A 13,386-nucleotide genomic window follows, 5' to 3' on the forward strand; every position below is an offset into this window, starting at 1 on the left:
ATGAATGATGCTTTAGTACACGGCTTTATTTAACCCATTTGGACCTGAGGATGATTCTACAAATGTCTTCTAACTCATGACAGTTTTCTTTAAAAACCCCATGTTTCTATGTCAGTGGTTCTCATACATTTTCATGTCAAGGACCCCCAAAAATGTATGCATTTGGCCGCCGTCCCCCATCTGAAAATATGTTGTTCCAGGACCCCCCAGAAGCAAAGATTTGAGTTAAAAACTGAAACTCTGAAAGAATATATATTCAAAGATTTGAGGCACATTTTCACGATTTTTCAAAAATGGCAGACCTACAAGTTCATAGCACGGCACTCGGTGCCGCGCTATGAGCTTGTAGATCTGCTATTTTTCAATAGCTAAAGTATAACATAAAACACCTAAGGGGGTTCCCGCCCAAAATGAAAGGGAGGACTGTGGAGCACATATGTGGACATGTAAGTGTAGCAATCGTCACTTCTTTCAACTAGATTCCCTTTCTCTTTGTTTTCAATCCATCTGGCTTCCCGGTCCTACCAGCAGTAAAGGGACAAAGGAGCTTGGCTAAACCAAAACAGCACGGCTGCGATCAGTGTGGGAAACAACACTTCACTACAAAGTCCTACCTTAAAACACACACGAGAATTCACACTGGAGAAACGCCATACCACTGTGACCAGTGTGGGAGCAAGTTTAAGAGGCATTTTGAATTGACGATACACCAGATAATTCACACTGGGGACAAACCCTATGGATGTGATCGGTGTGAAAAACACTTCACCCAAATATCCAGCCTTAGAACACACCAGAGAGTTCACACAGGAGAGAAACCCTATGGATGTGATCAGTGTGAAAAACACTTCTCTAGAATGGGCCACCTTAAAACACACCTGAGAATTCACACCGGAGGAGGACCATACCACTGTCACCAGTGTGGGCGAAAGTTTAAGGAAAATGCTGATTTGATAAAACACCAGATAATTCACACAGTAGAGAAACCCTATGGGTGTGACCAGTGTGGAAAACACTTCACTACAAAGTCCTACCTTAAAACACACCAGAGGATTCACACTGGAGAAAAACCCTATCAATGTAACGAGTGCGAGAGCAAGTTTTCTCACAGACACTACTTAATAACACACCAGAGAATTCACACTGGAGAGAAACCCTATCACTGTGATGTGTGTGGAAAGGCTTTTAATCAATCAAATGGTTTAAACTGTCACAAGCTAGTGCACACAGCACTTAAACAGTATCGATGTGACCAGTGTGGGAGCAAGTTTAAGACAAATGTTGCATTACTAAAACACCAGAAAACCCACAGTATGGAGAAACCCTATGGATGTGACCAGTGTGGAAAACACTTCACTAGAATGGACTGCCTTAAATCACACCAGAGAATCCACACTGGAGAAACACCATTCCACTGTGACCAGTGTGACCGCAAATTCTCTGTCAGATCCAACTTAATAACACACCAGAGACTTCACACTAGAGAGAAACCTATGGATGTGATCAGTGTGGAACAAGGTTCACTAGAATGGACCATCTTAAATTACACCAGAGGGTTCACACTGGAGAAAGACCATTCCACTGTGACCAGTGCGAGGGCAAGTTTTCTCAGAGATCCAGCCTTAAACTACACCAGAGAATTCACACGGGAGAGAAACCCTTTGGATGTGACCAGTGTGAAAAAAGGTTCACTAGAATGGACTGCCTTAAATCGCACCAGAGGGTACACACTGGAGAAAAGCCCTATCAATGCAACGAGTGTGAGAGCAAGTTTTCTCACAGAGTCCATTTAATAGTACACCAGAGAATTCACACAGGACTGAAACCCTTTCACTGTAGTCGGTGTGAAAGTAGCTTTACTGGATCAGGAGATCTACAACGTCACGAGAGAACGCACATGAAAGAGAAACCCTATGGATGTGTTGTGTGTGGATAAACACTTCACTCAACTGGGCAACCTTAAGACACACCAGAGAATCCACACTGGAGAAAATCCAGAAAAAGCATTCCACTGTGACCAGTGTGGGAGCAAGTTTAAGGGAAAGGCTGACTTAATAAGACACAAGAGAGTTCACACCGGGGAAAAACCATACCACTGTCACCAGTGTGGGAGCAAGTTTAAGGAAAATGCTGATTTAAAGAAACACCAGAGAATTCACACAGGAGAGAAACCCTATGGATGTGACCAGTGTGGCAAACACTTCACTACAAAGTCCTACGTTAAAACACACCAGCGAATCCACACCGGAGAAAGATCATTCCACTGTGACCAGTGTGAGAGCAAGTTTTCTCAGAGATCCAGCCTTAAAATCCACCAGAGAATTCACACTGGAGAGAAACCCTTTCATTGTGGCGAGTGTGAGAGTAATTTTACTACATCAGGCCATCTACGAAAACATGAGAGAATCCACCATCAGACATAGAACACACCATCCGCACACTCCATCAGCGCATCCACAGGGGTGCGCACGCTTATCCGACACACCAAAAGTCCGACATGTGCAAATCACCCGTAGCTCCCGACATGTGTTGCGTCGTGCTTGCAGTTAGGTTAGGGTTTGGGGTAGGGGGTCGGTCTAATGACTGTCGGGACTGTTAGTATGTCGGAACTTATGCCTGTACCTGCATCCACATAACCACTGTAACAATAGCCTGGAACTCACCTATGCTTTCTATGGCATAGGCAGCTCCCGGCAGGATCCGCCGGGAGAAAGAGACTAGTGTGTGTACGGGTGTGCATCAATTTAACAAAGGTGCAGACAATCAGAAATCAGCAGAGTGATCAACGTTTGCGCTACTCTATGCCAAATTGAAGTGGACTCGGACCCAGACTATTTTTTTCGCCCTGGAAATAAAAACGCCTGGGTTTCCGAGGCTACTGTAACAACAGCTGTAACAATAATTGTAATTTAATACTTACACAATAGAGAACAGCGGATGAGCTTTTTTGACACCCGAATCCGCGTGTGCATAATTATAATCCGCCCGTTATCCGACCGCAATTTATTAATTAATCCAATTTATTAATCCGCACCACCCGCAATCCGCTGCGCAGGGAAGCGCCCAGCAGCCAATCTGCTGATCTACAAGCTCACAACGCGACGCTGCGACGCGTTGTGAGCTTGTAGATCAGCTATTTATACTACTTGTACAAACAATGTCACTCACCACTCTCTCGACAGTTCACCAATGTTACGTAGTGGTTGTATATATCCATTTCCATGGTAACACACCGTCCACGTTTTCGTGACGTATTTTCATACAGCATATCCAGCGGTCATCGGCGGCAGGGTAAAGAACTTAATCACTCCCAGTCCCACTGTTCTGTTTTACTTAGTTTTAAGTTTCTCTCAGACTCACTAGCTGCCTGTTAGCAACTTTAGCGTAGCTGCCTGTAGGCTGTAGGAGACCAGTCCACTGTGTTGTTGTTGTTGTGCAACAGGACCCAACTTCATAGGCGGCTAATTTGTGCCAGATCATGGAAAATGATTACATTAAAATACTACTAACGCACGCACGCCGAGATTGTGTGCGTTTTAAAAGCTATAATAAGCATAGACAGATGCCATTCATTTATTTCCCGCATTATTTTACCCGCGGTTTATCCAATATTAATTTATAATATATTGAATTGACCCTAATCCACCCTAAACTGCGGTTCACCCACGGCTAAATCCGCCACCCGCTGGTCTCTATTACACAAACATACATCAAAACCAACATAAAATACACTAGAATAGAGCCTTGGGGGACTCCAGTGGGTCCCACATAGGGTGTTAGTGGTAAACTGCCCTCCATGTCCTGTTCCTCTATATACTCTTGATGTGTTTGTTGTAGAGTTTTCAACCGGCCTGAAAATGAACTGGGCCCGGCCCCCCACCTCCCTGTGGCATTTAGTTCTGTAATGGGTGATTCTGTGATTATAATGTGATCTATGGGTTGCACTCTGTCTAGTTCTAGTTCTGTAATGGGTGATAAAGTGATTTATGGATTGTTCTATATTATGTATTATATGTATCTATTGCTTATCCATGAGCTAACTTCTGGTTAAAGCCCAGGTATTTTTTTCTAACTAACTAACTTCCGGTTGATAAAAAATGATTTGTATTAATATTAAAAGAAAATACATATAAATGTTTTTCATGGAACTCAAGGCTCTGCCCGACTAATTAGCATACATTTGTGGCCCGGTTCATCCCCAAAGAAACTTAGGGTCGGGTTGGGTCAGAATTTGAGAACACTATAGTTTGTTGTGACTGTTTGATACAACAGAGCAAAGAGGGACACAGTGGGGACCCACAGTGTTTCTGTTGTTCCATAATTAACTGTACATTATCCTGCTCATGTTTTATGGATTGTTTTCATTTGCATTTGTTTTGTATTTTATTTTTCTTCTTTTTCAATGAAGCCAGTAGCTCTGAAACAAACGCAACAATTAATGTTCTTGGATGTTGGAATTTATTAGGACCTAGTTTAGCCTACATCATATCTTTATTATTCTATTAATCTATCATTTATTAGGACCTAGTTTAGCCTACATCATATCTTTATTATATTAATCTATCATTTATTAGGACCTAGTTTAGCCTACATCATATCTTTATTCTATTAATCTATCATTTATTAGGACCTAGTTTAGCCTACATCATATCTTTATTCTATTAATCTATCATTTATTAGGACCTAGTTTAGCCTACATCATATCTTTATTCTATTAATCTATCATTTATTAGGACTTAGTTTAGCCTACATCATATCTTTATTATTCTATTAATCTATCATTTATTAGGACTTAGTTTAGCCTACATCATATCTTTATTATTCTATTAATCTATCATTTATTAGGACCTAGTTTAGCCTACATCATATCTTTATTCTATTAATCTATCATTTATTAGGACTTAGGTTAGCCTACATCATATCTTTATTATTCTATTAATCTATCATTTATTAAGACCTAGTTTAGCCTACATCACATCTTTATTATTCTATTAATCTATCATTTATTAGGACCTAGTTTAGCCTACATATCTTTATTCTATTAATCTATCATTTATTAGGACCTAGTTTAGCCTACATCATATCTTTATTCTATTAATCTATCATTTATTAGGGCCTAGTTTAGCCTACATCATATCTTTATTCTATTAATCTATCATTTATTAGGACCTAGTTTAGCCTACATCATATCTTTATTCTATTAATCTATAATTTATTAGGACCTAGTTTAGCCTACATCATATCTTTATTCTATTAAGACCTAGTTTAGCCTACATCATATCTTTATTCTATTAATCTATCATTTATTAGGACCTAGTTTAGCCTACATCATATCTTTATTCTATTAATCTATCATTTATTAGGACCTAGTTTAGCCTACATCATATCTTTATTCTATTAATCTATCATTTATTAGGACCTAGTTCAGCCTACATCATATCTTTATTCTATTAATCTATCATTTATTAGGACCTAGTTTAGCCTACATATCTTTATTCTATTAATCTATCATTTATTAGGACCTAGTTTAGCCTACATCATATCTTTATTCTATTAATCTATCATTTATTAGGACCTAGTTTAGCCTACATCATATCTTTATTCTATTAATCTTCACAGCAGAACATTCTAAATAAGGTCAGAGCTCAGCTTCCATCTGTAATGTTGAAACAATCCAAGCCTGAAATCTTGATTATTCAGACTTAAATATATCAAGGATAGAATGATTTAAAAATGAAAGGGCTGAATGAGTTGGATTTTTCTGCTTGAACTTAATAAACTTTGTTCAGTTAAGATCACGTTTGTTCTTATTAATTAGGACCTACTTGGACACCATATTTACTTATTATGTTCACAACAGTAAATGTATTATAGACCAGTAGCTTTGATAACCACTGGTATAAACAACAAGGAAAAGTGTATTGAGTTGAGCATTCGTTTGAAATGTAACTATTCGCATACAAATCAATCAATCACTCATTCAAACAAACAATCTACACTTTAGAAACAGTTTTTTGTTTTGTTTATCCTGATAGCAATTTTTGTATTGATCTGTACCTTAAAATAAAACTCCTGAAAGCTTCAACAGAATATGCATTTTGTGTATTTCACCAATCCTGAGCATTACAGGTCGGCCCGGCATATAGAAAAGGGAGACATGTCCTATTACACTGTTGGGCTTATAACCACATTGCTTTAATATATAATTGTAGGCCTACGTGCCCCGCGTTCTTGACATACATTTGTGCTAATTCATTTTACACTCAAAAGAGTTAAAGATCGACGTAAGGGTACATTTGGTTACCAACTCTCCATCATTTAGCTGTGGACCACCTGGAACCCCCTCAAGGACCGCTGGCTGAGAACCACTGCAGTAGAGCATACTGTATGTCTATGCTGCAGGAAGTATACAGAAGTTCTTGCTTACTGTGAATGGCTCTGGATTAAGAGCGTTTGCTGAATGCCTAAATTGTAGAAGAAAGGAGGGAACAGATGAAGACCTGGATTACCTGGAGTAAGAATAAAGGGAATATTGGTGTAATTTATTTGCTATAATTGTGTGTGTGTGTGTGTGTGTGTGTGTGTGTGTGTGTGTGTGTGTGTGTGTGTGTGTGTGTGTGTGTGTGTGTGTGTGTGTGTGTGTGTGTGTGTGTGTGTGTGTGTGTGTGTGTGTGATAGATTTGATTCATCAAATGGTTTCTAAGGTTAGTGAAGTTTAGCTGTTCCATAGCTGGGCCCACTGTATTACGCTGTACCATGGCTCCCCCTAGTGACCGTTTATGGTACGTGCACCGTACGCTCCAGCAGCGCTAGTGCACATGTGCAAACTGTGTGTTCGTCTGACTGTTGACACTTTATTAAATATAAAGAAAACTAAAACGTGTCGTTTGAAAACAGTGTCGTCGTTAAGCAGCTCAACCCTGAAACACAGCAGGTATTTGAACTTATTCACCTTGTGGTTTTCATTATATTTACTCATCTTTTAACATGGAACATGAGTCGTATTTCTCTTATATCTGCTTATTTTTATACATGTTTCATGTAGGCCTATTTATCGTTTATTGACTCATCTTTTAAGATGGAACATGAGTCGTATTTCTCGCCTGCTTGTTTGTTATACATGTGATCATAAACAACCAGTAGTTAATACTAGCAGGCGCAGCAGTAATACTATTGTTTTTGATTGATTGAAGTATGTAGGCCTAACAGATTGGAGAATTACAGTACATTTCAAGCACAACTCAATACAAAACTGTTTGGACACCATAAAGCATTACACTTGTCTACCATGTTCAATTCATCATAACATTTAGAGACGTACAAATATACACTTCTATAGTACTATAGGCTATAGCCAAAAACCGGAAATCATCATAGAGGTAAAAATGAAACATAGGCTATAGGCTACAGTGAGTGGAAAAAGGGGTGGGTATGGGATTCAGATTTTACGGGGGCCAGTTTCGAATTGCAGCCGTCTGTGGTAGGCCTACCCTTTGAGAGCGGTTTTGAAGGAGTCAAGGGATTCCCATGTCTTAATGACCGTTGGTAGGGCGTTCCACATTTTGGTGGCATAGGAGCGAAATTAATTTAGTCCCTTGTTTGTGCTGAATCAGGGTTGCTCATGGTTCGGGGGTCGTGAGGCCCAGTAGCCTGACCAGTTTGTTTCGGGAAGTCTGGAGCCTTATTTTAAGGGCCTTTGAGGTGCTGTATTAGGTGCATGCATAGTCAAAGATATCTTGTACGAGGGCTTCCCATGTTCCGCCTCCCGGACCGCGACTGGCTAGTTTTAAAGAGGAAACATGTCCTCTTCTTATTTTGAAATGAACCAAAGCTAAGATTGTCCATAACAGGAGTTATTAAGTTCCCACGACACAGCAGCATTAAAAACATCCAGCATGTAGGCTACGCGGTTGGCCAATCAGAGGCAGTAACTAGGACGTGCAGCTAGCCAGTAGGGGCCCAGGAGGCAGGACATGGGAAGTTAGGAAGAGAGAATTTCAGAGAAGCCAAAACTTCAAAAAAATATAAAAAAATACTTAGCGGCAACGCCGATTTAACGGTGCTTCGCACACGTTTCCGCGGTCTCCTACTGTGGGCGGGTCTTTGTACCTTCATGATGCTCAGTGACATCATAATGTTGCTGTATGTCTGAGGTGGGCGGGTCTTTGTACCTTCATGATGCTCAGTGACATCATAATGTTGCTGATGTCTGAGGTGGGTGGGTCTTTCAGCACCTCCATGATAAGTGACATAGAAGGTAGATTTGTTTCCCTGCCTATATACATCCCTGTTTTTTTCTACAGGCAGGTGAATTTCCCCCTACACTCCATTAAGTCTTTTTTTAAATGAATATTCTTTTTAATAATACCCACTATTTTCACCGTTTTTGCCCCTCTATGATAGCCCCCCCCCCCCACCCCCCATGATATCTATTTTAATTTTCTTTTTTGTGTGAAAAGTCATGAAATATTAAAGACAGGGTTCAATGGCTATTTGGAGCATAGTGTTTTTGAACCAATCGTGCATGCACATGGGGATTGTTTGTTTGCAAAGTCACACACCGTCTCCACACCTTAGCGCAAAACGGTCTTAAGCTGATTTGAGGCACATTTTCACGATTTTTCTCGTAGTGCGGCACTCGGTGGGAGGAAAGACTCACTGAGTGAGGTTACATGAGGCTATTATGCTTTCAAAGGACTTGCGAAAGGAAACGTGTGTGTGTGTACGCACGGACGCACGCACGCACGCACACACACACACACACGCATGCGAGAGCGTGATCTCGGCCTTGATCTCACTTAATCTTAGGATATGTTGTGTTTACAGACGAGACTAGTGAGAGCTTTATGATCCCACAGAGTGGCATGGACGCTTTAAGACGTATGTGTAGCAGCATATAGCAGAGATACAAAACTGCTACGTGTGTGTGTGTGTGTGTGTGTGTGTGTGTGTGTGCGTGCGTGCGTGCGTGCGTGCACGTGCATGCTCCTGCGTGCGTGTGCGTGCATGTGTTGGGGTGATGGCTGATTTATCATGGTGTCATATACACAGCCCACCTTCAATGCCTAACTAGTCTGGGTCTGACGAGAGTCCTCAGTTGAACCCTGAGAACCAGAAGAAACCCGTCAAACTAGGTACGTATGTAATGCTAAAGCCATCTGTGTTCCACGAGGCACACGTGAGCCCGAGGCAGCTCCCTGAGTACACAGAGCCTTTGGGGGGGGGGGGGGGGGGATGTTGTTCCCACTGTGTTCAGACATGTGGACACTTACTCCCCATGTAAATGGTTTGACAGTGTACGTAAATCGTCTCAAATTGAGGTCTTAACAATGGCTTAAATAAATACGGGCCACTGCCACAGGTTTACAAATTCATATTGCATTAGCTCCATCATTCACAGCAAGGGTATTACACTAGATTTGCTTTGGGGGGAGATCTTCATTTGAGTGTAAAAAGTGTCCACCTCTTCTGGGAAGAGACTGAGGGAAAAAAAAGGCCAAGACAGAGAAGATATGCCTTATTTCTGGGAAAAGGCTATTAATAGGGTCATGGCGATGTTGTTGGTGGGACACTGCTTGCTATTCCAGTCAGACCAACATATGGCTTGACTTTAGCTATGTGTTGTTTCACAATATGATGAGTCACACTGCAGTCCCTGGACATGTGCCAAAGAAAACTGGGAGACGGAGTGGAGGGGAGGCAATTATCCTTTCACGAGTCCTGGCACATTGTGTGAGACAGACAGGGTGTTCCTATACTCGACCCTCTGACTGAGAAACTCCATGTGTAGAACAGGAGAAACCTGTGCTGAGGGATTCAAAACTAGTCTACAGTATGCTGTTATATGTCAAAATACAGTCACAGGACTTTCAGAAAAATGAGCTGCATGTGTGACTGTTCACTCGTAGCCCAAGTGTTCTCCCAATTAAATAATGATACAAAAATAAACTACACATCGCATGGATGCACCTGGGACGTATAGTCAGTGATGTATCCTGAGGTCAACGGGGTTTCGGGTCTGTTGAACATCATACCCCTCACTCAGGTGACCCAGCCGGGGTGATCAATTAAGTCCCGACTTACCTCTCAGTAGCTACCCTCGATCAGTCCCACTAGGGAAAGACCAAGGCCACACAATCCGTTGCAACTACTCCAGAACTACTCTGCCAAGGACACAAATATAATGCAATACTTCTCTGTCACAAACACTGTGAAACTAGTTTACAACAAAGGACATATTATAAGCTCTCCAAATTCGAATCTACACGCCTTAATCTTGCATTGTGCTTGAAGTTCAGTGCTGTTGTGATTCATGTTAAGCATGAACGGTATTACTTACAGGGACCCATATATCGATATATTCTTCAGTCACCTGAGAAAGATGATGTGTGCACACACTCCTAGGTGTATTTGGACTCACTGCACCCTCTCCACTGCAGCGCCTTGTGTGTTCTCTGCCTGGTATGTTGATGTCGTACTCCAGGGGTATTCAACAAGATTAGGCAGGGGGCCACAACTGTAGAATGTAGGGTTGTCCCGATCCGATCACGATCGGGAGCAAAAAATAAAAAATAAAAACGTGATCGGGACATCCCTAATATCAATATAATATCCATATCATGATATTCGACTGGATCCAGCAAGCACGGTCAGGACCTGGACGAATTACTGACGTCTCTATTGGGGCCAAATTAAGTCAAACCAAGACTAGTCTGATCTGGTGGCAAAAATAGCCGATCTAGTTAGTTAGTTACTTTATTGACACAAATGTATAAAACATTGGGTCCAAACAATAATAAAAAACCCATGAATCAAAAACTTTAAAGGGTACAATACATTAAAAGTGACAGGCAGGCATGTAGCATACGCAAAGTCTCTGTTAGTGCCCACAAAGAGTGAGCTCAAATCAATACCCTCATGTCCATATTTCACTCTGATATCTTGTGTGAGGGGACACACCAGTATGTGCTGTTCGTTTTGAATACCAGTCTCACATTGGCAAAACCGCTGTTCAGGTGGTATGCGGCTCCATCTTCCCATTTCCACAAGCAGTCTATGAGCGGACAACCAAAACCGTGTAAAGGTTATCCTCAAATAGTCCTCAATGTAAGGTGTACTGCTGGTGCTGGTATAGAGTGGGTGAATAAATAGATCTGGGTTGATGGCTTGGTATGTCTTGTATCTTGTTCCCTCTTTGGATTGTAATTTATGAATCATGTCCCTTCGGTCACTCTCAATATGATCTTGTTTTTCCATTATCTCAGATAAATGAGAATACATGACTTGGTTCTCCTTCTTCAGCAATTGAAGAACATACCACAAGGGGTCATCAAGCATGCCATTTCGCTGCTGTATGTTGGTGAAGAACCTGGCTTGCTTTTCTCTCACCAAAGCTTGCACTGAAGGCAGTCCTGCTTCTAACAGGCAGGTTAAGTTAGGGGTAGTAACCCTTACCCAGTAGGGATTTCACTCCAGACATGTAGAGAGTTTCAACAGACTTTAAGGGGATTTTCAACCAAGCCTCACACCCATACAATATAGCTGATGAGAAAGCAGCCTCAAAAACCTTGCGTTTTACACAGAATGGAGCATCATAGTTGGTGGACAGGAAGATAATCTGTTTGTTTGTTTAGGTGCTTCTCCTTTACATGTAGGGCAAGTGAGTTTCGGGCATTTCCATCAGCAGTGAAGATGGCTCCAAGGTATATATAACTGTCACAATGCTTCACTGTAAGGGAAGCAAGCTGAATAGGTTGCCTGTCTTCATCAGATCCCAATATATCCATAAACTTGGTTTTACTTTCATTAACAAGCATGCCATATTCATCACAATATTCCTCCAGATATTTCAGTTTTTCAGTCAGCCTTTCCCTTGATGTTGCCAGGATAACAGTGTCATCCATTAGCATTAAAACATGGAGCCATTTTAGGAAACCATCGTCCCCACATTGTTTCAACTTTCTGATGAGCATGTCGACAAACATTACAAACAGGAAGCAGGATGTAGGGGATCCTTGCCTCACTCCAGTGGATGCTGTTATTGTGGTGGATCCCAGGATACTTGTTGTCACACTGTACATTGACAACAAGTCAAATCAGGGCCAAGATCATAGTAACTCCACACCCCAGGCTCTTTAATACTTTGAACAGTTTTCCTCTTGGCACCCTGTCATAGGCTTTGGAAAAGTCTATAAAGGCAACATACAGTTTCAGCTTCTTTCTGACACAATGTTCAATTATAAGCCTAAGTGCCACAATGTGCTCTATGCAGCTTCTTCTAGGTTGAGCTCCTGCCTGCTCTCGGAATGGCTTATACCAGCACATCAGTCTGTTATTAAGCACATAGTCATATACTTTTGCTGCACTATTGATCACACTTATGCACCGATAATTGTCACAATCAAGTCGGTTATCCTTCTTAAATAACATCATCAGTCTAGCAGGGGCCCAGTTCATTGGATAGCCAGTTAGAAATATGGAATTCATGAGTGTACATAGAAACGTGACCCATTCAACTGGCAGAAGCTTGAAAACACCTGGGCTTACACCATCAGGGCCCGCTCCTTTTCCTGCCTTTAGCTGGCGGTCAATTACATATTGAACTTCTGCCATAGTGATAGGGTCATCTGTAATTGGCATGTTGACATTATAGTCCTCCAGTTGCAGGTTTTCTCCCTCACCGACAGGAGGGTTCAGCAGCCTCTCCATATGCTCTTGGAAGTCACTTTCAGAAGGCATCTCTTGTCGAGGGGATGTGGAAAACTCCCCCTTCCAATCTATACCTTTCCATAGCATTTTTGCATCACCACACTCCAATATACGCTGCCACCGGGATGGGAGTGCTTGCTGGTTTCTGGGCGGGTTGTGTGCCAGGGGGCTGACTAGTCTGCTCTGGGCAGCACAGTTATACAAAGATTCAGCAAACTACATAGCCATATCATCCAAATTCTGGCCAATGCTGATGACAGATGTTTCCAGTGAACGTATATTAAGAGCAAACTGTTCTACATCAATATTTGTAAAGTGCACTGGTTTCATACATCGGGGTTTGTCAGGGTGAGCCTTAATAGAACTCACACACAAATCCTGAGCATGCTGTAATAAAATCTTTGCATTTATCATTTCTTCAGGGAATACAAGTAGACATAGGGGCATGGTCAGATGGCATTTCAATATTTTGGTTCACATCAAAACTCCTGACACACTTTATATAACGGGCAGTGATTAAACAGTAGTCTACTTCAGAAATCCAGTTCTGTCTACAAGCTCAACATGTTTTGACCCCTGACCTCACTGTATGTCGTGCCAATTTCTTTTTTACACCTCTGCTGCTTAGCGGAGGGTGTGGTGTTGTAGAGGAGGTCTCCCCGGACGCGTGCGTATGTC

The sequence above is a fragment of the Electrona antarctica genome, assembly GCF_951216825.1.
Source record: "Electrona antarctica genome assembly, chromosome: 7".
NCBI classification, from domain to species: Eukaryota; Metazoa; Chordata; class Actinopteri; order Myctophiformes; family Myctophidae; genus Electrona; species Electrona antarctica.